General features: G+C 37.0%; 1 protein-coding gene across 3 annotated transcripts in view; it reads left to right on the top strand.

Annotated features, from left to right (window-relative positions):
• Positions 1-3,270: 3,270 nt before the first annotated feature.
• DLGAP2 (DLG associated protein 2) overlaps positions 3,271-25,106 on the top strand; it is a 337,736-nt gene continuing 315,900 nt past the window's right edge. For 2 of the 3 annotated variants that reach the window (XM_014251397.2, XM_088052985.1), the window contains exon 1: positions 3,271-3,382. The gene's annotated coding sequence lies outside the window, so the exon portion shown is untranslated. Of the gene's footprint in view, positions 3,383-18,926; positions 19,041-25,106 lie in introns of those variants that run through there. The other variant, XM_088052986.1, reaches the window with a different exon arrangement.

Raw genomic sequence — 25,106 nt, 5'->3', positions numbered from 1 at the left:
GAAAAATACCTCTCTAATAGAGACAAGTCTATCCAGATACATTATTTTCAGAAATGGATTGTTTTCTGAGTCCAGTAAGGCTTGTCTTGCCACCTCATTGGAGGGTGACCCCATTAACCCTCATGATTTGGGAAGTATGAAAAAAGGCTACTGCTGCTGTGAGTGCTTTTTTGATAAAAGAATGCTAAGAGTCTCCAAAGTGCAGACTTACTATCCCTTTCATTTTTATTGTAAGTGGACGTGCTCTCTAATGGGGCCCAGTAGGGAAAAAAAAAATCCCTTTTCAAATACCATTAGTCCTCAGTTGCTGTGATGTCCAGCCCCCAACTAGACTGGGAACCACCCTGCCTGCCCTGGGGTCTGTGGCTGGTGTGCCCAACACTGTGGAATGGAATGGAATGGAATGGAACAGTAGAATAAATTATTTTAATTGGAATGGACCTCCGGTGAGCTCCTAGTCCAGCTGTGTGATCAATTCAGGTCTGATCAAAAATAAAGGAGTTATTAAACATAGTGTTGTTACTAAAGACCTGTTTACTTGGATGCAAATAAGCTGTATACTTTCCTCCTTGAAGCCAAACACATTATGACTGCAATTCTTCTTGCATTAAAGGGCAATTATAAAAATAGAGGAATAACAAAGCCTTTATTTGAACCCTATGCTATAAAGTGTGTGACCTTTTGGATGGTTGTATACAGCCCTTCTCTTCCCTTCCTGTTGGCTGTATTGCACATCTTGTCACTGCAGCTCACATTCAGAAATTGTGTTGTGTGCCTAAAGCTTCACAGTCACTCTGGAATCATCACTAAGAGTTAAACCCAGAAGTTTTTTATGAGTGTCAATGAATTCAAGAAGGTTGTGCTAGGCCCAGATGTGTTTGGTGTTCAGACTGATGTTTAGGGAAAATCCCATCAAACAAGGTCATTTGGGTGTCCTGAGCTAAGCAGAAGAAGCTATTAATGTTCAGTGTGAGGATCCAGAAATGAGCTATATGTTAAGAAATGTAGAAGCACACATCATGTAGTAGTTTTTGAATGCTAGGAGGTTGTATGGTAGGAAAGAGATTAAATTCTTACAATTATCAGCACATAAGTATGATGTAATATGCCATTAATTTACATCATTTGATGGGTTTTTAAAATTTCTGTCTTTGTGATGTGAGACTTCTTTTCTGTGCTACCTTCTGTTGAATCCTTAGTCTGAGGAACTGTAGGACTCCGGGTTATAAGAAAATCACTGAAAGAATTGTAGAAAGTCTGTAATTTTATTCTGTATTTATCTCCCAAAGTGACCCAGGAGGCAAGAAAAAAGGTCTCCCAGTTGGCAGCTGGTTCCCTGGCATCTCTTCTGGCTCAAGATGCTACGAGGTTTGAACTGGGATTAGCTCAGTTGGTCAGACCCTGGTGCCTAACACCAAGGTTGTGGGTTCAGTCCCTGTGTAAATCATTCACTTAAAAGCTGGACTCTATTATCCTTGTGAGTCCCTTCCAAATCAGAATATTCCATAGTTCTGAACTAAAAATGCTCTGCTGGAGCAGGAGTTGTCAGACCTGTCCTTACCTAGGCCTTCCAGCCACGTCTGAATGTGAAAGGACCTATATAGCATCTCCAAGCATCCATCCGCCCTCCTATGAAACAGCAATAAAAAGCATATATTCAGTATTTTATTTCAGGGGTTAAGTAATTAATGTGTTGAGTAGCTTAATGCAGAAGCACTTTGTATGATTAAGTACTGATGTACTTAATAAGTTTAGGAATTTGATAATGTTCTTTGTGGTCTCCTGCTGTGGTTCATTTAGTGCAATTCTGCTTGGTCTTCCCATGAGAGTATAAAGGATGTTGTGCTCAGAACACCCTTCTTTCAGTCCCTCCAAAACAGACAGGACACATTGGGGAATTCCAATTTCTTTGCAAAAATATTTGAGCCCAGAGGAAATACTAATGCTATGGGGCAGGACTTTGCTTGTGACTGTTCATAAGTCAAAAGCAACTACCTCTTTTCCTACCACTCTTGATTCTTGGGGCTGACAGTCTAGAAGCCTGTCTTAAAGTCTACCTGCTGTAATTCCTGGTATATAGCATCCTGAAATAAAATTTGGGAGGATTTTGCCAGGTCTCCCCATCTAGTTCTTTGTACCATTTGGGCTACTTGGGAAATACCAAAGAGACACAGAGTCAGGCCCAATTTCTGAATCTTACTAATAATAATTACTGAAATAAAAGTGGCTGTATGTGGTTGTGCAAGTTTGTACATCTGCACAGTCATGGCTTAGTTTTCCAAGCAGCTCTTCTCGATGAACGTTGCAGATATGGCACTAAGAAATGCGGTGCTGACTGCAAAATAACTGGTAATCACACCAGGAGAAAAGAGGGACCACTGTCCTTCTACATCTCACATGTAAAGAGAACTCTTTTGTTTTAACAAAGGAAAGATGGTGTTGTAGCTGCATGTGTGATAAACTCAAGTAGCCCTTGTTAAAGCCAAACTCAGATTTTGGAGACAGCAGTCTTCAATGACAGGAGCAAATACACATTTTGATATGAAGAGCAGACAGTGACATGTAACATTTGCTGAGAAAATAACTGCCTGCACTGTTTTTTTTCTACAATTTAGAAAAAGGAAGAGAGAATATTTCTTGATATAATGCATATGTATCTCTTTCAAACTGATAAACTTCTGAAAACTGGTAATGTTTTCCACCTTGAGACCATCATACTTGCAAAAGCTTTAAGTATTTTGGCCATAGCAATCATTTCCTAATGTCTGAGAATCACGACTAACTGTAGATGGGTAGTCATCTCTGAGCTTTAGACATAGCCTATTCATCTATGGAAACACTGAAACTCACCTCTGCTTTTAACTTCTGTGCACTTTCTCTCAGTCCACTTGCCCTCATCTTCCTTCAGCTGTTACCTCTCTTCCTGGTGGCTAGCATGATGGAGCCTGATTTCAGATCATGGATTCTAGATGCTACGGAAACAGAAATAAATATTTTTACCTTTTTATTTTTTTTTATTTTTTATATTTCTTATTATATAAGTGCATTAGTGAAAATGCATGGCACAGTGCAGTAATAGAATGTGCTGTGCAGAGCTTACTCTTTGTTGCTTAGCAATTAAATGTATGCATGTAGCAGCAGCACTGACAAAAATGCTAATAAAAAGTGACAAGTAGTAGCTCCAGAAAAAAATTACACAATTAAGAAAAAAAATATCTGTCAAGATACTGGAGCAACAGCAAATGTTTCATATGGATAGATCGTGTCCCCCCTGAAGGCAAGATCTTCAGGTACTGACCACTAGAGGGGCTGAGATGATGGAAATAGAAGGTATCCACATTTATAGCATGGGCTACAGACACACAGTTGTGCAAACATCATGGTAAGGCTTTCTGTTGTTGTTGTTGTTGTTCCTTTATTATTTGTACTTATTTTTATCCATAAAGTGTCTAGAAACATGTTCTGTTTCCTTTGTTTCATTTTTCTCCTCGGTGTTCAGGTTTGCAGATTTTTCACAGCATTTCTGTCTATCGAATTTCTGACTTTCCTAGCAGATCCTTGTGTCACAGTATAAGGTTTTATTTATATAACATGATGCAATCTATTGTGTTAATGTTAAAAGAATTCTCTTTAAAACTGGTTCTTTGAGAATACTAAACTGCTTATCTTTATTTATTTATTTATTTTTAATTCAGAGCAAACATGAAGCAGGGGAACTGCACTGTAGGCTGCAATTCTCAAAAAAGCCCAGTATTTAAAGACTCCTTTTGTTGTGGGATTTGTATGCTTAACCTTTCGCTCTTTCTCATCTTTAGTCTTCTTCCAAAATCTTTGTCACTTGTGTTGTGCTCAGGTAGTGCATTACTGGTTAATACTGACTATACACTTACTCTGCTGTGGATAAATACAGTCATCAAGGATTTTTAGCACTTTTTCCAAACTGGCTTGACACATTGTTGCATGAAATTATTTTTACTACATTTAAGGAATCATTTACAGGTTCAAAGTAAGTGCTCGTAGCTCATTTATTAGTATCTGTGGTTTTTAGCAAACATTTCTAGTTATGTGGACAATTTAAATAGTTTTTCTTCTAATAATTCTTTCCGGCATTTTAGAGCTTTTCCTCATTAGATTTCTGATCACCAAAGTGCTGATTCTGCACTTGACAGTCTGCCTGCATATTGAATTGCAGGATCTGGGCCCAATTTTGATCTATTTATATTATAGTCCATTTCATTTTAACTGAATGCAAGTACTAATTTGGCTGTACTTGCTTTCAGCATTATCTCAAGTTGTGCCAAATCATCAGACAGTCCATTTGGAGTTTGGCGGGCTTTGCTGAAGCTCCTGCATTTTTGGTCAAGTGCTATTGAAAAATGCTATTTATCAAAAAAAAAAGTAGCTTAACTCTTGGCTTGGTTCAACAATTCTGGGTCTTCATCTCCAGCTTTAGCAAATAAGATGTACCCTGAATCAGTGCAGATCATGTTGTATTCTGTGTTAACAAAATGAATCAGGATTTTAATTTATGTACTATACCCCTTAAGAAATAAAAATGAAAACATACAGTAAAAATAATAGTTAAAAATTGGAACATTACTTGACATTTTTCCCCCCCTGCCTTCTTTGACTCTATTCATAGAACAGTAATTGAGATAGCACAGAGAACAATCCAGTTATATGATGCAAACAGCAAAAAGCTATTCAATGAGATTTTTTTGAGCTAGTCCACCTTATGATCACTTGTTCTATATTTTTCCAAAAAGGAGTCTTTTAGCATTAGTTAAGTAGACAGAAATTATCTCAAACAGATGCAACTATATTGCAGTCACAAGCAGTGAGGGTAAGGAAATGAGCATGTAAGAGAGAAACGAAGGAGAAGAGCAGCAGATCATTGTGCTGAAATATTTTATGCGCATTTGGTTGTGATCTTTTTAACAAGATGTTTTACATTTAGCTCAGGACATTGAATCAAACATCCAGAAGAAGGAAGATTTGAATCCACTGGGGTGATATAAAACAAATTTTTCCTCTTCCTCCTACTCTAGTAAAGGCTATCATGGCAAAATAAGCTTTGAGAAAATCACTTTGATTTGTGAAAATCTTTTCTCCAAAGGCTGCATTTTGAAAGCTGTTTCCAAATAAGCCTGTGTTACCCAGAAGCAGCAGAAGTATTTCATGCTCTAGAAAGATTTTTTTAATACATATTTATATATGCCTTCCTTCCCACATTACTTGCAATGACATGAAAACGTGTGTGTGTGTGTGTATGTGTGTATACACGAGTATATGTGTGTATACATGTATGTATGTATATGTGCATATATAATGCAAAGGGGACAAGCAAATGCTTTATAGAAATGTCTACTTAAATGTCTGCCTGAAAATGTATGCAGTACATTCTTTTTTAAACAGCCTCCTCCTGGTAATACCTTCACTCAGATTCTCACCGCTCCCATACAGTGTTCTGTAAATACCCTGTGAGAATGACTAGCAGGGAGGATGATCTTGCATAACAGGCAGCTGACTAATTTAGACCAGGAACACTGATCTACAATGACTGAAATAGTCTCAGTCTTGTTCCGATTTCGACATTTGAAGTTCTGGCATCACACTCATGGATACTTGTGTAGCTGTCACCGGAAGTCACTGTTCATATATTTTACCATTTTCAGGTAGAGCAAGAGAGGACTAAGCCATTCTAAATATAAAAAAATGTTTTGTGTCACATGTGTTCCCAGCACAGAGAGGGCTATGTTAAATTTCTGTGAACTATCTCTGCCCTATCCATGTCTTTAACATACACCATAACAGGCCCTCTTCTCCATCTTTCTCAACATGCTTCTTTTCCCTCCATATTTTATTCACCTTTCTGAGCACTGTATCTTGACCTGAGCTGTTCTTATCTTTTATCCATTTAGATTAATTCATATTTTCATAAAAAGACTGTCTCCAAAAACTTCTTGCAATAATGGAAGTCTGAGGTCCATCTCTCACCTGTATTTTCTTCAGTTTTAGACCACCCAGGTAAAGCTGGGGACTGTGGCATATGTTTCACAGGCACACTAATTGTGCAGTTTCTTTGGCCACCCATGTCTTTGAGACATTGATTTAAATCAGTGCTGGACACTGCAAAGCCAAACACCGCAAAGAGGCAGGACTTGCTTGAGGACTGGTCTGTTCTGGGTCTGAAGCCAAGGGATGAAGCTGAGCTTGCAAGGTGGGAATGTCTTTGAGCAGAAGTGATTGCTAATCACTTGAGCCTCTTGAAGTTTAGCTCTGATGTTTTCATTTGATTGATATTCAACTATTCCCATAGGTGTTGGTACATATTCAATGCCATTGCTCATGTATGTACTTGCAAACACATTTGAGAGTCCACTGGGGTCCTCCTTTGACTCCAGTGAGCTTTTCCTCCATCCATGCTCTTTCTCTTCTCTTAGAAGAGACCTTAAAAAACTTCCAATGGGCTGTTATGCATGTGCTACATAAATAGACATACATCTTATATTCTTTGCTACCACAAAGATATGAGTCATAGCTGCAAGTAATTTTGTTTTGAGTAACAGCAAACTGGATCCGAATTCCTAAAGTAGAAAGAAGTCAGAGAAGAAATGACTGTGTAGTTTGCTAGTTTTGTTTTCAGCAATGAATCCTGTAAAATAAACAATGTTTCATGGAAATATATGCCCTTAAAAGAAACCCAAAACCTAACCTAGAACTGTAAGATATATTGCTTCTGCATTTTTTAATTTAGATTTTCATTCTTACTGCAAAAATACATCTAAAATGAGTAAAACACAGAAAAATAGTAGGTTAAGAAATGAGCAGACATTTGTGCAATTAATTTTTATGGGAAAAGGAGCATTATTTTTTTCTCTCCCCTCACTCCCCAATGTGTCTTGCTTACAATAACCAGCTCACCAGTTTTAATCTTAACTACTTATACCTAGCTTGCAGAATACATCATTATGGAAAAGGTAAACTAGTTTGAATCAAAATTTTCTTCCTCACTAAAAAACACCAGAAGAAAGTGATGGGTAAAATTCAGGACACTATTGTATAATAAATGAGTAATCTGAGGAAATGTAATGCCTAGACAGCAGTTGCTCCTTGCTGTGCTGTTGCTCAGATACACATCTTGTCTGAATCTAAACATATTGATTTATAAAAAGTGCATATTTGGTGATACATACCCCACAAGCCTGAAAACAGTGACTTCCCAGTGACTGGGAAGAATTATATTCATATAACTGGTTGCTCCCTATTTGAAAAAGCCCTTTTAGTCATACAATAAGCTACAGTGGAGTTAAGCTTGTAAAATTACATTGCAATACATGTTTTAGCCTGTGATTGGGAGAAAAGGGCTTTCAGAGACATCCACTCAAAGGCTTTCTTTTTTTTTTTTTTCATCAGTGCAGAAGAGAAACTCTTCTGTGAGAATAGCTTGGCACAGAGTCCAGACCCCAGCAGCAGAGAGGATGAAGATAGACTTGCTTATAATTTTTAAAGTGTGTGATTTGGTGCTCCTGGGCTCTTTATCAGTGTTAATATGTGGTTGGAATTTTTTATTTATTGATGGACAGAAAAGAATAGCTTCATCTTTGTTCAACAGAGAAGGCCTTTACAACATAAAGTATTATAAATTCGATAATCTCATTATTTTTGGAACCGTTTCTTTAACTTCGTATTAACTACTGGTGCTCTGTTTGATACTGAATATAGATGTGTTTATCAAGCTACTCGTGGGAAATACTGTGTATTTCTTATGAGACACAAGTAGTAAAGGAGTGCAGGAACCCTTTGCCTGTGGGACCCATTCTTGCCATCAGAATGAGAGCAAACCTTTAATCTGTGTCATTTTATGGGTGCAGCAGAATCAATCTGGCAAGGCTTGGTGAGGGAGACCATTCAAACTGAGAGGTGGACTTCAGGGAAAGCTTGGCTTTATTCTCAGCCGCTCAGCCTTTGCAGAAGGTGAGGTGGATGGAGCTTTCTCCCTCCTGCTGGACACCCTTCCAAGAGGACAGCAGCTCGGAGCGCTATTTTTGAGTAGGTTCTGACTTGTGGAGAAAGGTGTTTAAGTTGCAGTGGTGCCGTTCCAGCAGCTCAGGGGATGTTTGCCTCTAGATGGAGCCGTCCACTTGTGTTACAGCGGCGCTGGCTAAAGCAGAGCCTCAAAGGAGCAGCGCTGCTCCTGGAAGGATGCTCGGCAGAGCCCCAGCCAAGCAGTCTCCCTATTTCCAGCAGACTTTTATCCCTGCTCCCATCCCTGGCTATTCCCTTGTAGGCTTCCTCTGGTCTCTCTTCTTGATCAACCCTTGCAGCTCACTCTGTACCTTGGCATATTCCAGGCCTACAGAAGTCACTTGTTTCTCAGCATCTTCATCTTCTTCTTAAATCTGTCAGCCAGCTGTGTTCTGTAAGATAGTAACTTTTTTAAATCTGTGTTTTCTTTATACTGTGTACTCAGTTGCTGTGATTGCGAATCTGCACTATGCACTTCAGGTAAAGTCAGGGCATGTCTCCTATGTGGTTGCAGCTTGGAATGATTTCTAAAGGATCATTTGTATCTTTACAGGTCACTTGCTCCCCAAATGGATTAATCTAATCTGAGCAAGAGCTGTACTTGTTTTAAATACTATCCCATTATAAATTACCTTGTCTGTGAGTTACGATATCTGCTATAGCACACAATGCTGCAGCTGAACCCCTGTATAAAGCCATACTTAGAGCTGACTTCTTGGCTCCCAAGAAGCTGGGGCTGTGAATTTTCATTGTTCTGGGTATAAGTGTTCCCAAACAGAACAAAATGTGTTTCTGTGCCAATCAGGTTGTAACATGTTTTAAGCAGCATGATGTGACATAGTTAATTGTTAGTATACAGAGGTCACTTTTTACTTTTTTGGCATTTCTCCCAGGAAATAAGACAGGAGCACAAGTAAGTAAGCAAGCATAACAGAAAACAGCGTAAATGTCAGAGTAGTACTCTACCAATTAATATCAGCCTTTTGGTGTACTCTCTTTCCACAAGTTTTATAAGATCCCACTAAACTGCTTGTGTTTTTATCAAAATCTGAATGCATGTGCATTTACTAAGGCTTCAGAAGTAAAATCTTTATCACATTCCATTTACATTGAAAATTTTTGAGCAGAGAATTGTTCAATATTTTCTATGACATATAGAAATTGCTGGCTATCTTACGTAACAACTGAATTCTTCAGACTTCTAGCTGGTACTTTTCCCCTTCTTTAATGTATCTATGTGTCATACATGGAAATGATACATGAAAAAGTGATCATTGCTGATTTGTTGTTTGGTGTGACATTAGCAACAGTTTGTTATTATGCAAGTGAGGGCTGATAGGGAAAAGCTCTATTTTTCAGTCTTGTTTAAGAAACTAATGTTGTGACAGGCAATATTCTGAGTTCTTACAGGTTGGACATCTGGTCTGAAGTATCAAGGGCAATTTGCATATCCATCTTTTAGGAAAGTATTTATGATTTTGGGAAAGTTCCATCTGTGAGTATTGGGGATGCTGTTTGACTCCTTGGGGCTGAGAATGCTGGAAGAGATTCTGTCCTACCTCAGCCTCAGGAATAAGCCTCTCATGGCACTGCTTCTCTACAAACCACAGCTCAGTTCAGTGTAATTCCTGCTAAAGGTGTCAAGTACTTTACCTGCATGTCCTGTATGCAGTGAGCACTCTGCTCTGTCTGAAAAAGGGAAAAAGGGTTCTCCGTGAAAGGACCTCATTGAGTGTACTGAAGAGTAATATTAAGAACTTTCACCTAAAGGGAACATCAGCAAAATTACATATAGGAAAAATAAAGGGAAGTAACTGAAGTGATAAAGAATATATTGATCTGTCAAATATGTCACACTAAAAGCAGCTAGCTGCGAGGAGGTAATTGAGGTGAAAAGAAGAAATCGGCTACTTGTATGTAGAACTGACAATGGTGGTTCAGGGAGGTTTTCAAAATAACAGGCTATACCAGGGAACAAAATCATTCAGTGTGCCGGAAGGAACTTAAGTAGAAAGCTAATGGAAGTAAAAGGGTAAAACTAAGAAATGTTTAAAATTACTGTTGAGGACACAACCACTGGATACAATTTTAAAGAGCTTGGTATACTGAGTGACCATGCGATCAGGAAATGTTACAGGCTCTAGCCAGTTTGACATTTATATAAGAATACTGAAAGAAAGAATCATGCTGATTGCTGTAAGATAAAGTAAGGGGAAGAACGCCCCCAACCCAAAATTAATTTTACATATAGTTATTTATTATTACAATAGATAGGGAATCTAACCACCGAAGATGAACTTTTAACTTTCTTATTATTTGAAAGATTTACAATAATACAAAAAATAATCATCTGAATTTGGCTTGCTAAATCTCCAGCTAGTGCCTTTTTTTGACATCCTGTACAGTGTGGGTTTCAGCTTTGCACTGGCCAACAGCAGACAGCTGTTCTAAACACACTGCTGAAGCTGGGGGTCCACCACAAGGTTTCTCCTGCAATACTTTTTCTTATATTAAGATATGGAATAATATGCCTCAGCTCAGAGTCTATACTTAAAAAGATAAAAGCAACACAGCTAAAAGGCTTATAAACCAGAGAGATTATTTTTTTTTGTCTGAATAATTTTGGTGCATTTGGTGAATTTTAATGCTTATGGAAATGAAAGATCTTATTGGAGGCAAAGAAAGTGTAGGCAGTAACCATAGTGACTTCTACATGTATCAGCTTTTCCAGTGTGCTTCAGTTCTAGGCTGCAGAATCCTGGATATCAAGCATTTGTGGGTGCTTGCTGGGCAATCACTTTGCAGGGTTGATGTAGGGGTGTTACTGTCCTTTCATGAAAGACTAGGAAAATGGGAACAAAAGTCATTTGCCAAGTTTCTCACTGAGGTCAAATCTAAATTATGAAAGCATCAGAGGGTGCCACTGTGAATATTAATGTTATTGCTGATGTTTTTCTTTTGCACACTGGCAGGGTTAAATAATCTATTTAGGGTATGTGTATCTTTGTCATGTCATTTTCTGGCCCTCAGCCATCCTTAGGGAAAACCAGGTTTAAAGATGTACTGTAATATGCTTTCTTGAACTATTTCTAGAGGATTTTACTTCTTCCTGCATTCCACTGTTAATGAGTAGTCTTGCTCATTTTGTCTTTCTGCAAGAAACATAAAACTTAATATAAATAATCTACAGAAAGAATATTTCTACTATGTTATTTGCTATGGCTCAAATAACTATTTTTAGTAGTCAGGCTAACCAGTAATTTCAATGCACATTTTCACTGACATAACTTATGCTAGAAGCCTCTGGATCTATTCAAGCTAAAAAAAAATAAATAAAAAATTAGAATTTGTAGTACATGTCAGCTTGGGAACTTTCCTTTGGAATGTGGCAAGGTTCTCTGAAATGAAAATGTAGGCTGATAAAGGAGGAAGGAGATCTAACTGTTATTATAGGAAATTATTATATATTTGAGTACTGAATATTGCAATACTAGATATGTATATAATTTACATTAAGGATTCAGCTTTTTTTTGTTAAAATGATGCAGTTTCCCTATCCTATGTTGTGAATATTTTTTTTTTCCAAATAGGAAACATTTGAAAAAATTTATTCACTTTCTAAAATAAAATATTCAGTTAGTTTCTAAAAAGGCCTCATAAAAATTGTGATAAGTAAACATACATTATTAGTTATGTGGATGTGTGTAGATACATGTTTACCTTTATTACTTTAAGTTAGCATGAAGAGAATTTGTGTCAAAATATATTTTTAATGCATATTGTGACATTCAGAGTACCTCATTTCCTCCCATTGTCACTATACTGTGTTATTCTATCTAGCTCAGATTCTTCAGTGGGGAAAAGTCATTTAAGTGCTATACGTTTCTCCATCTTTGAAAAACTTGCCAGTCCTACATTGATACTTTAGAGTTTGACTTTCCAAATTTGTAAAGGACAAATCCAGGTTCTTGTTGAGCTGTTATCCATACTCGGTATGAAGTAGGGTCTCAGAAAAAAGCTCTTCAAGAAGCTTTTGTAAAACAGATAGTAAGAAGCACTCCGTGTTTTGAAGTCCTCTCAATTTATTTAAACAAAACAAAAAGACTTTGTTTTCCTGGTTGTATTTCAAGTGAATGTGCCAAGACAGGTGTGTCTGTCTGAATGGTTTTCTTGTAATTCGTTATTCCAGGATGCTCAAACCCAGCATTGAATAACACTGAACTCTATACTTCTTTCCCTAAGAGCTAAATCATTCCATCTCACTTAACTAATGTATCGATTGACTTTATCGAGTCCATAATAGTTCTGAGTTTATGAGCTGTGATGCCTGGAAATGGATTAGTGCCAGTGTCTCTGATGAGATATGGCCAGAAGACGACTGTTTTGTCTCTTGGCAACATGTGAAGTTACAGAATTTGACTTTGTTTCACCTTCAAAACCAAGCTTATCATGAGCCACAGTCAGGACTTGAACATGATGCCAAACCCACATTTCAACTTGCAAAGGTCCAAACTCCGGTACTTTAGTTGTTGCAGCGCAAGACAGAGTTAATATTGGGGTGACATAGTAGTCATATTTGCATACTGGCAAACAAAGCACAGAATATTTGAAGCAGAATTTTATTTATGCCCCAGAGGATCTAGACTGTGTTACTATATTTAGCAAACAATCAAGAAATATTACTGAGACCTTGTAAACTCTTTCTCATGCCTGTGGCTTGGAGCCAGCACTTCAGCTTGGAGCCTCACTATGTGAGGTGACTCCTTTGGGCTCTCCAGCCCCTTTGAAAGCCCTTGAACTATCTTCAGCTGCTGTCACGTTTCTCTCCCCATTTCCCAAATGTTTGCCAAGGAAGAACAGATGATTTGATATGAGATTTAACCTGATCATACTTTGGTCATCTTCAAATCCTACCTCTTTGTTGTTTTTTTTTTTTCCAGTTTCTAGAATGATTTTTTTAGAACAGCATCTTCAGTTTTCTCATAAAGTCTACTGGTCATCTTTCAAAGACATCAGATATGTGTAAAATCAAAAACCAGATAGGAAAAGATCACTTTTTTGTATATTTTTGCATTGCTTTTTTGTCTATTTGAATTTAGAAAATAGAGAAGGAGGAAAAGGAATAAAAAAGGCAAGGAACACAGAACTGGAAGTGAAGGAACTGTGTTTGGAAAAGAACATACATCAGAAAACAAAAAGAAAAATTAAAGCCTGTCATTTATCACAAATCAAGGATAACTATTTTTGCTTAAAACAAAAAAAGGTCAGAAAGCCTACACAAACATTCTTAGATTAGTGGTTTCTGGAGCAGTGTTACTTGAGAAAAATAGATAAAAATAATGGCCCTGCTATAAAGTTTGTCAAAATGAAACAGTGCAAAGTTGAGAAAGTTCTTAACTGCTCTAAGCTTAAACATACAGGGAGACCAGGTGGTTACTGTTTGTCTTTCATTTACAATAAGAATTTTGAGATACCAAGTTCTTGAGTGCATTCTGAGAATTCTACTGCAAAGAGATGGCTGGAAGCTCTGGAAAGAAAGCAAGAAAGCAAGAAAGCAAGCAAGAAAGAATATAAAAAAGTGTCATTTTTGAAGCAAACTCATTGTCTTTAAAAGAAGGCATTAGTGCTATATTTTTGTATATAGCCTTTCGGGATTGTCTTTCTCTTTGTTACTACAGCTGTTCTTCAACACTTGCATTAAAAGGCAAATGTTTAACATTTTTAAAATTATAAATTAAGTTTTAAATTTTTAAAATTTTTTAAATTAAAAAGCCAGATGTTTTTGCAGTCTTGCCTCCAAATGAGTGAGAGATCACTGTTCACAAAGCTGTCTTGCTCACAGATAAATCTTCCACTTTGATACTATCAAAACAAAGATTTTCTGACATCCTAACCCGCAAGGACCCTCTCCTTTTCATGTCAATGCTATGAACATACCATAGCTTTGCTGGTCAATGTTAGTACTATTTTATAGCTTTGATCTTCAATGAAGAAAACTTTCTCTCTGTCTGCAAAAGGCAATGTTTTTTTCACAATAGCTCTAATTTATAGGGAATCCAGGTCTGAAATACTCCAAGAATTAGATTTTTAGACTACGAGGATGAACCCTACCAAACATCTGATCTCTGGAAAGTCTACCAGGCATCCTACAGTATCAAGGCCTAGGGCAGAAGAGAGTATTTAGCTCCTGCTTATGTTAAACAGTATTTTTTACAGATTTTAGGGCCATAAATGTTTCAATGCAGCTACCTTTCAAAGAAGTGGGGAGTTCATTTGAAAAGGAAATGACTTAGTGAAATGCCCAGTTTCACAGACAGAAAGAAATCAGGCAGAACTTCTTATCCTTTTCTTCCTATTTACCAAACAATTCTATTTCATTTAGAAGAGTCACTAGATGCAAACCATGATTGTCCCTTTTCAATCAGCAACTGTGCTAACCAGGTTTTGAAAATCAAAGTAAAGCCCTCTTCAATTTTTTTAGAAAATTTCTGCTCTCAATTATTTTAATATTCATATGGAAATGAAAATTACGGGTTTTTTATATCAGAATATATAATTTTTTGTTTGCTAGAGGTTTTTTTACACCTGTAATGGAATGTGAAATTCAAATTTTCTTTGGGACACCAGGATGGCAGCTGGTGGTATAAAGTTGAGCTTGTGAACAGACCTTTTTCCTGATTGTCATAGGCATTAACTAATAATTTACTGTGATTATAATTCTTAAGAATTCATTTAGTTGTGATACCTGTAATTGATATTTCTAGCTTTTTGTTGGGAAATAGGATTTGATAAGTAATTAAAAACTGCACATTATTCTTTTTCAACATTGCTATATTATAAAAAAAAATAAATTTGGCCTTATGAGGCTGAAACTCCCCTTTGAGTTTTCCGTAGTGCTGTTGAAAAGCAAAAGTGGTGAATCTCAGAGGGATTCAAGGAAGAATATTTGCTTAGGTACAGAAATGTGATGCTTGTTGAAGAGATGTCTGTTCAATACATCCCATCAGTTCAGCTCCTCAAGAGATTTACATACAGGTAGATCTGGATAAAAGAATGCGGATAGAACTACTAGCACTTAACATTTTTGATCTTGTCTGCAAATATTATGAAAGATAGCAGACTAAAATTTCCTTGTCCAAGACTCTTGCTTAATTTTTCTGTTTGTTTGCTTAATTTTCCTGTTTGTTTTCTATAGAAACTAGTGGAAGTGCAAGATCTTATAAAGCTTTTCCTTGTTTTAGTGGTTGTGAGCCTTGTTAATCAATATGCACATGGGGTGGCCTAAGTAATACAATTAAAGGAAGCATCACACAATGTGCGGTAGCTGTTTTCCTACTCTGCTTCTGGGAAAAGATGGCATGTAAGAATTCACTTTCTATTTGTACTGATTGTTAGCTGTTTGCAGTTTAAAAGGACAGCACTGTAAATTTTTTTAGCATAATTTTTTGTTGGTTTGGTATTTCCCCACTAATTAATATACATTACAATTACTGGAGACGGCAGGGTTTCTTGTTAGTCAAGTCTTGTTAGTTGTTACCCTAGTTAGCAAACAGACTCATTAACTGAAACAATTTGTTTTGTCTCTGCTTTAGAGGCTATCTACTAAAATATCAGTAGGTGTTTTATAAGGTAACATCCTTCTGTCCCCTACCTTTCAGAATGGAGTTTCAGTAATCCACTGGTGTTCTATAACTAAGGTTTCAACTCCAATTAGTGTAAAGCCCAGACGTTTTAAAGAAGATCCAGCCTTTCTAAATCTTTGCCCAGAAATGTTTAGATTTATCAGCTGCCTGTAATGTTTGGAGAGATTTAGTTTTCAGTTGTGGTAGAAAGAACAAGCCAAAAAAAAAAAAAGACCATTAGGAATTTCAAAAGTGGTTTAAGGACATTTAGACTTATTTGTTAGGATATCAGGGTATTTCAAAGATCCCACATGTAAAGGAAAGACCTTAAGAGGGGTAGAATATTCGGTTGTGTGGTCTGCAGTTTTATCAGATGTCCACTGTACTTGCTTAGTGTTAGATGTTGTGGTTTATGACAATTTCCCCATGACCAAGTGCAGCAGCTTTGCTTTCACTGGAGTGACTCATCCTTTCAGTATAATCCTTCAGGCCCTTCCTGAGACAGCAATATGCTTGGAGTATATCCCACAGTATCTCCCTAAACAAATGGGAACTGTTGGAAATGATGGTCCATTCTCTTTAGCACGATGTTTTTTAAAGCTTAGAAGCCTTTAAAGGCAGATCAGAACCATTGAGGCATCTTCCATGGACCATGTTTAACATTCTTCTCTGCATGGGAATGGGCTCTAAGCTCATCACTGTGTTCTTGGTGACCTCAAAACTAGGTTAAGGAAGAGTGGCGACATCCTTTGGCTCAGATGCTGAAAAAGAAATAGTTTTAAGAAAGTACACTCTTGCCTACTGCATCCTGGGAACAGCCTTGAAAGACTTTGTACATTAACACAGAAGTCTGACATTTGGTGTTTCCCAAGGCAGGACTGAATTTGATGAAGCAGTGATTAATTTTCTTTTTAGCTATTTTCTATCTTTTTTTCTTCTCCTCATTTCCATTTCATCAGCTTTTATCTAGCCAAGAGAGAAACTTCTGGACCATCAATCTCAGTTACACTCACACACACTTCTACTTTCTAACTATTTCTTGTGTTATCTTTATCTTTTGTCATGGAAACACATGGAAAATATTGATGCCATCTGGATACACAGAGTTTATGCTTTTCTATTTCCACCCAGTACTGAAATGAAGGGGTTATGATATCCAGAGCCAAAGCTGTGCTTCTGTCTTTTCCTAAGCAGCATATTTAAGGAGATCAGCTAGTGTTATCTTGAAGACAAGCACAGGAGGGATGGGGGGAAGGCAGAAGGAAAGAACAGGCTTGTATCTAAATGGCTATTCAGTGCTCTGAAGCTGTTTTCTCCAATATTTTCAATCTCTGAGGAAGGAGCTCTTCTCTTTAGGGTGCCTGTGAAAAACCCATTGACTTCTCTGCTTTGACAGCATACTGTGTCTTGTAGCCATGGATGCTGTGTTCAGATTTTGCTTTCAGCCTATCTAGACCTGAAGTGAGTCACTCTGGTAGGAGTCAATTCTGAAAGAGTTGCTTTTATTATTAAAATTTGTGCTGCCTTGCATTTGAGACCGTCTCTATGTGTAAATTAGAATTTTAGTAGAACGCAGTCCCCGGTCCAAAGAAACTATAAAATAAGGGCAAAGTATTAAAAGGGAATGTACAGTGCAGGGGCTGGATTTTGAGAAGTGGACTCTCTTTTGCTGGAACTACATCAGTGGAAATTTATATAAAGCCCTCTTGGGGTTTTTGCTTTTAAACTTTAAAGTTTTCCACCCTGAAACCCCAGCTTGACTGGTGTTCTGGTGAGCACTGTCCAGACATTGATGCAGATGGATCTTAATGCATTTCTTCCTGTGTATTAAGAAGTTGTTTAGATGCAGCTCAGTCTGTTCAAAGCAGGATTAAGTAAACCAAGATTTGTGAAGATCCTGTTGAGAAATGGCCTCAGGTAATTTTCTTTTTTTAATCACAGGACCTTCTTCTGAAGTTCTTACGGACTTCTGCAAGGAAAAATATTAAATACAAGTTCTTAAGCAATTTGCTTTAGCCTCTAGGCACGACTGAGTCCCTTGGGGAAAGGGTGGGTAGGCAAGTGAACGCTGCATCACCTTTAACTCTCCTCACATCTCTATGTGTAAAAGGAGGCAGATGGAGACTAATTTCAGCTATCTGTGAGTATCATAACATTTCCTAAATACATATATTTAATGGAATGTTTTTTCTCAAGAAAACACTGATGTAAGAAATTAAATCCAAGTAGCTAGTGCATGAAGCAAGCCAGTCTAGCAGCCTGGATTTCAAACAGTCTAAGGGTAATTTGATACAGTGTTCATATTCCAAGTTCCTGTGACAAGCAGCTGCTAATTCTAAAAAATATTCACTAAGAGTAGGCTAATTTGTGTATCACTGAAGCACTGGTCCTTTTTGCTGTCAGTGCATATTTGAAATTTACAAGGAAAAGGGATATTCAGTCTTTTATTATTTGTTAAAAAGAAACTGACAGCTACACTTCTTAATTGAGAGTGATTTTGTTCATATCTACCAGTATCCTTGAGAGTGCCGAAGGCATTTGAAAAGGTGCCACTGCTCTGTCATTATGTTTTATCTGCCTTTACTATCTCTCTAGGGTTTTTTCCCAGTTTTGTGGGGGTTTGTTTGATGTTTTTCTGGGGTTTTGTTTTTTGTTGTTTTCTTTCTTTTTTAATGAGTTTTACTAGAGAGGTTTAATGCTACTCTTCATTTACAGTCTTTTAAGTGATTATGCAGGATTCGTGGTATCACATCAGAAGAAGCTGCTGTAGATTGATGGGACCCCATCAACCACCCTGCCCACTCAATATTATAAAAATTTGTGTCGTCAGTAGTCATGACGTTTTGTAGGAAGTTGCCCATTTATGGATACTAGAGCAAATGATATCATCACAATAGGTGGCTCCTGTCTAAATAGGATCATTTGTGAAACGAGATTACAGGCATTTATCTGGGAAACAGGAGACAGAGGCACCTGCTTTATGTAATTGATATCCTGGGGAATTATTGTGTACAATAATCAAGAAAAATTTTCATTTCTAATTCTATTATGTGGGAAAAGAACCTTTCTTTTTTCTGCCTGCATAAAACAGACCCCACTTCCACATGGAATAAGCTCCAGACCATGTTTTCTATTATGCTTGAATATATGGGACATGCATTGCAATCCTATGCTTGCCACACTGCTGCAGTATACTTGTTTTGCAGAGCTGTGTAGCAGGCTAGTCAAAGCTGTGACTAACCAGACCCTTGGATACATACTCTAATCTCTGGCCTTTATTTTTACAATGAATTTGATTTGTTCATTGATTGTATATTTTTTCTGATTTGTGAGAAGCTTCATGCTCTGTGTTTGGATGCTGACTGCAATACACCAATAGTCTTTGATACGGTAAGTCAAAGATGACTCATTTCTTACTCTTGTGCCTTCAATTTATACTTTCTACAACACCATCTCATCAGGTAGAAAATGAGATATTAATTAATGTCAAAGTAGTTAATTTTCAAGAGATGCTAGTCCCTTCCCTCTCCCGAGCACTTTGCACCATGTTTTTTTTCCTACTCATGAAAGCAATAGGTTTGAACTGTCTTTAAGTAAAATGCTTTTGCTGTGGTATTTTTAATAATATTGCCATCATTTTACCTATTTTATAATTTCAACAATAAAGAAGAAAATAGATCACATGCAGAGATTTGGAACTTAACATGTGATGCTAGAATATGATAAGTTCAGTTCAATATTAACCTTTATTACAGTGAACACAATTGGAAAGGCATGAATCTTTTCAGGGATTTATACTTCAGATAAAGCAGAAAGGTTTCAGTTTTTATTTGAGTATTAATACAGTCAGATACATTCAGCTACAAGAGCCCTTATTTCACGTGAAAGCAGTGGAGAGAAAATGCCTTACAGAAAGGCAGTTTTCTTTGTAATGCAGCGTGCAGAAGATTCAGTAGTACTCCTTATCAAGTGCACTATGTGAGATAAGGGCAAAAACCCCACATATTTGCTGCATGGTGATGACAGCCTTTGCATTATAAAAATGTTGTTAACAAAAAATGCTATTGAGAAGAAATATTCTTTAATGAGCTTTAAAAAGTGCTGTGGTCACACAGACAGTGTGCACTGGTTTGGATACCTAATATTAATTGTACAGTAAGGGTTAAGATTTGACCTAAGAATTTTGGTGTTTTTGAGGTTTTTTTTTTTGAGAAATCTACCTTTAAGCAGAGGTCTGGAGGATCACTAGGTTACTGGGTCTTCAGTGAAATTAATTCAATCCTGGTTTTAGACTTGGCAACTTTGCAGCAAGTGAATAGTGTCCAAATGCCTTGAAATGTTTCAATATGGGAAGTATTCTCTATATGTATTTTTCTCTTTCTCATGCTCTAAACTTTTCAACAGTAGAGGTTCTGGGTGTTCCTTTTTCCATAAGTATTAGCCCTTCTAGTTTTGGATATGCTTATCCAAAAAATCAATAAATATGTATTTTTCAGTATAGATTTCTGATGTGCAGGTAAAATAGATTGATCTTTAAAAGTTTATGCAGGAACAAAGCTAGAAAAGGAAAAAAAAGAGAAAAAAAAGGGAAAAATAAGAACAAAGGTTCAGACTGGCTGTCATCAATTCACAAGTTGTAATTTCTGTTGCTTTTTCACTGCTATGGAGAAGTTTGAAGGTTTTATTTCTGTACTATCAATATGATTATTTTACAGGCATGCATTAATATAAGTTCCTGTATTTGATCATAATTAGTTCATGGATCCATATCTGTCATGTTTCCCTGTCATTTGAGACAGACTACATCCTTTCTATTTAGCAACAAGTGACCAACATGATCATGTAGTGCCCAGTACAGTACACTTTAAAAGGCTTCTTCTGAAATCTGAAAACAGTAGAACAATCTTTTTGCTAGGTATACAAAATCTGTGTGTTTAGCAAAGTTGGTGACTACTGGCATCATTTTTTGAACAAAACATGCTGTTTTAAAATACTAGCAAGCAGGTGCTTCAAGACATGAGCAGATTAAATAGCAGTACTGAGTCTGATACTATTGTATAGAATAAAGACTTATTGTATACAGATTAAAGACTATTTTGTTCAAATAGTTACATAATGAGATTTACTTAATATGTTTCATGGAAGCATTTTTACTGTAAAGGCTTCTTAAAGTGCTCTAGAAAAATGAGAACATTTTCACAGATTTTCTTTGTGCATATTAAGCGAAAGCTAAAGGAAAGTGGCAGATACTGAGTTGAGGCCAAATTGTATGCAATGTGTTTCAGATATACGACTGTTAGGCAGCTTAGCTGATCAAATCTCAAATATTGAGTGGTTTGCAGGTTGCATCTTTGGGGAACAAAATTTTTTAAAAAATAATTGTATAGTCACTGCTTTTACTAGCCCACCTGTTATTTTGAAATTTTATTTTCCAAAAAAAACCCCAAAAAATGCATTAATGATTTTTTACTGATTTTCAATGTACTATAATTTCCCACTAAATGAAAACAGCTTCTTGTGATAAGTAATAAAATAATTTAAAAATAATAGAAAACCTAATCAACATAGTTGGAGCAATAGGCATACTGAAGGGTAAATAAATAAAAGCAACCCATCCATTATCTTTAAAACAGTATATACATTTCTTAAAATTAAAAGAATATACAGAAGGAGAAATGACCATAGCACAGAGCACACAGTGTTTCACTTGTGCTTTATCTAATAAGTTTTTAAATTATATATGGAGGAGTCATAGAACTCCACAGCATAGATTACGTCATGTTAGTTATGCTCCATAAATTTTGCTTATTATTTCTGGCATTCTATTATTGTCAATATGTTAGAAATCTCAACCGTATTTTTCTGAAAACTTTTTGATCTATATATTTGGGATTTTTCATCCTGGATATTTAAGTTTTTTGCTCTTGGCTTTGTCATTGCAATATATTTATGTAGTTAATTATTTGGTTCTGGTTTCAAGGAGAAAAGCTTGAGTTTATGCTGGAGTTCATCAAGGAAAAACACAAATAATCAATTCTGTAAATTCAAGTTTCATGAGTGTAGTACAGATGAGACCAGATAGATGTCTCTAATGTGAATATAAAGGGAGTTAAGTTTGAATACAAAGGGAAGAATAAGGGATCCACATTTCCATCAAAAATCATATCATAATAAATTATTCTAGAGTAGTAAGGGAAATAAGCTGGCTTTTTGCACTCATTTTAAAAAAAAAAGTTCTGTTCAGTGATAAGCGTTTACTATAGAACAAGGTCCATTAGTGCCAGCTTCATTTTCTTTGGCTACAACAGGCATGACATTTTTTTCTTTTTATATATACTTCAGGAATTCTGCCCAAAACCAGGGCAAAAGTCTGGAGTACATACAAAACCACATATGCTTGACTGGAGACCCCATGGCTAAATTAAATTGAATTCCTTTTAACTTCTCCTTGTGTAATATAAAATATTCATACCTGCAACAATGAAAGATTTGCATAGATTGGTGCAATACAAATTATATCTGTTGTAGAATTTAATTGTTTTTGACAGATACACTTGCAAAATTGATACTAAAGCCTGAAAATTGTACACGACAGTATGAGTGCCAGCGAAGTAGTTCTGCGTAGAAAGCTATTCATTCCTCTTAGCAGTACATTACCAAGGTACAAATAGGGTAAGAAGTCTGCTACTGTCAGACAACCCGCACAGTAGAACATTCAGTGATATACAGAGAAAACCACATAGTAATTCATAGATTTGTTTTAGCGAAGGAAAGTGAAACTGCATCTTAGTTGCCATTAATATGTTCAGAGAAATGGCAGGCAAATAATAAATGCTACTGCAGCTTTTGTGGTAGCAATAATTATTTGCAGTATTAAAGTCAAAGATTTAAAGGTGACTATTGTCCATCAAACTAAAGAGAGAAAGAGATCCAAAGCAGAAAAATTATTTAATTTATCATAAGTTTCCATGATCTCTGAGAAAATGCATTCTTTGTCACTAGGTTCAAGTTTTAGCTGATCTGTATAGTAATCTGTTGTCTGTCCTCCCGGTTCTAAGCACTCGATCTGACATTTGATACAAGAGCAACAACATCCTTTAAAATTTTCTAGCTGACCTACCATCACCAAATCCTTGGTTTCTAGGGCTTGAACACGCTTCTGCTGAAGCTGATGGCAAAACACTTACTGGCTTAACTGGGATCATGATAAGGGCAACATACCATTTAATAACAGAGGCCAGAAAATATCAGGCTGCTTTTTGCTTGTCAGATCCAGGTGCTATTCCTGCAGGCAGAAATCTCACAGCAGTTCACAAAGAGGAAGAGGACTTCCAGACTTTGTGTACTCTGTCCACAGAGGGACAAGGGGCAAGGGCAGGCCAGGTATGTCAAGATGAAATATTCCAGCAGCACGGCACAGATGATAGCATGGCGAGTGTGTGTCTCAGGGCAGCCAGGTGCTGTGCACTCCAGGCTGTGCTGCCTGCCTGCATGTAGCACCACGGAACACCTGCTGCCAGGACCCCATTGGGTCCTGCACTTCAAATGCCAGCATGTAAAAGGAAAGCAGGTGTTGGTGATCAGATGTTGCTTCAGCACACAGTCACAGTCACACTCCCTCACTGTGGCTGCTCCTCTCTATGTGATGGATAGGAAACCCAAATGGAGGTGTTTCATCTCCCACAGAAATTTTGCTGCGGGGTTGGAGGGGGAAGTGAGTTCAGCATTGCTTTGAGGAGTGGGCCCAGTTCAGATGTTCTTGTTTTTAACAGAATCAGACACCTAGGAGGTACTTATTCTTAGAAAGCTTGTCTTTGTGCTGGCTCTCCTAAAGAAAATGCCTGCATTAAACTCCTCCCAAACCTCATATACCTCACCATTCACATCACCTGCATGGCTAGGAGAGGGCACAGAACTCAGGAGCTGTTCCATACATTTCTGCAGAAATGAATTTTTAATCCCTGTTTTTTTCATTTAATTTTGGTCCTATAAATTTTTTCAATGGCTCTTTAAATGGGATATTGTCACCTGGACAACTATTCTTGCATCTGATTTATTTCCCTTCTCTTTGTCCAACTGCTGATAGAAGTAGTAGGCAAGAACTAAAAGAAATTAAAAACATATTTTTTCTGTTCACCCTGTGTGTTTGACAGCGTTTCGTATCTATTCAGCCTCACTGTTTCTTCAGTGCAATAATTTGGCTTCTTCCCATTTGTGCAGCCATAACAGAAGCTGAAAGGAGAAAACAACTTAAAGCAAGAGGAATAATACTGTAGTGTCATAAAGATTGGCAGGCTTAATAGCTGAATCTCATAGGAAAACTTGAATTTATTGATTTTATGTAGTCAATGGAATCTTTCTCATAAATATGCAGTCTGCATACATTTTCATAGACTTAGTTAAAGCTTAAATTATACCTTACAATTAGACAATTAATTTAGGCTATTGCTCTGAAATGCTGTCTAAGCATTTATCTCTCCATATTTTAACCATACTGCCACATATTGAAGTTGTGGTACCATTTCATTATTCCTTTAGCCAATTCATCTGAAGAGGCTCACATCCTGCCACAGACACTTGTTCCTTCCCACTCGGTGCTCGAAGTGTGCCTGATTGTGCTGACTTGGCTTTTTCTGTGGCCACACTCCAAACCATGGCTTTAATAAGACATTATTTTTCAAAAACATGCAGAGACAAGCAGAACATGCCTTTTTATAAATGATATTATTTTTTTTCCTGTGTGTTTGCAGTTCCATTTTATTTTCATGTTCCATTTCACAGTTCCATTTTAAAGCACACCAGATGATAGCTAGGTTGATCTAGGAAAAAAATCTGGAGCTAGGAGTAAGACTAACTTCCAAAAAGAACGTTTTAAATCAGATCTTCATCCAAAGAAATATTAAAAAGCTTGATAAGTTTTCCTGGTCTAAATGTTGGGTCCATTCTAGATGAAAACAAATATGAAATTGAAATGCTTTCCAGCCTGGGAAATTCCCTTTCCCGGGACTGTGCACAGCAACACAGCCTTTAGTGTTTGATGCCCCTTGAAGCTTCTGTAGTACTACTTTAATGGCTCCTTTATGTGCCTGTTGTGCAGTCAGTGCCTGCTTCTTATCAGTCCCATGCATCCCAGACAGAATTCCCTATATTTCCTATCCAGACACTTACTACTTTGAATTAAACCTCTTGTGTCTGATCTGAGCATGGGGCTTCATGGATACATCTATGCTTCAGTAAGCAAGGACAAATATTTATAACAATGTAATCTTGAGATTCACTTTTGACTTCTCTTGTTCTCCTAGGATCTCATGTCTTCTGTACCTGTTCTCACCCAGGATTGCTGTAATGTGTGAGCAGGAGCAGGCATTGTTCATATGCACACAGATATTTACACACACATATGCAGAGGCACACAGATACTTTCAGTAAGAGAGCCAGAAAAAGCAGTGTGTGCCC

This window comes from Pseudopodoces humilis, chromosome 3, assembly GCF_049639895.1.
Source record: "Pseudopodoces humilis isolate 2021_Gansu_Grassland_sample_001 chromosome 3, ASM4963989v1, whole genome shotgun sequence".
In the NCBI taxonomy this organism is placed as follows: Eukaryota; Metazoa; Chordata; class Aves; order Passeriformes; family Paridae; genus Pseudopodoces; species Pseudopodoces humilis.
Note: the sequence above shows the minus strand (reverse complement) of the source record. Positions and strands in the feature narration are given on the sequence as shown.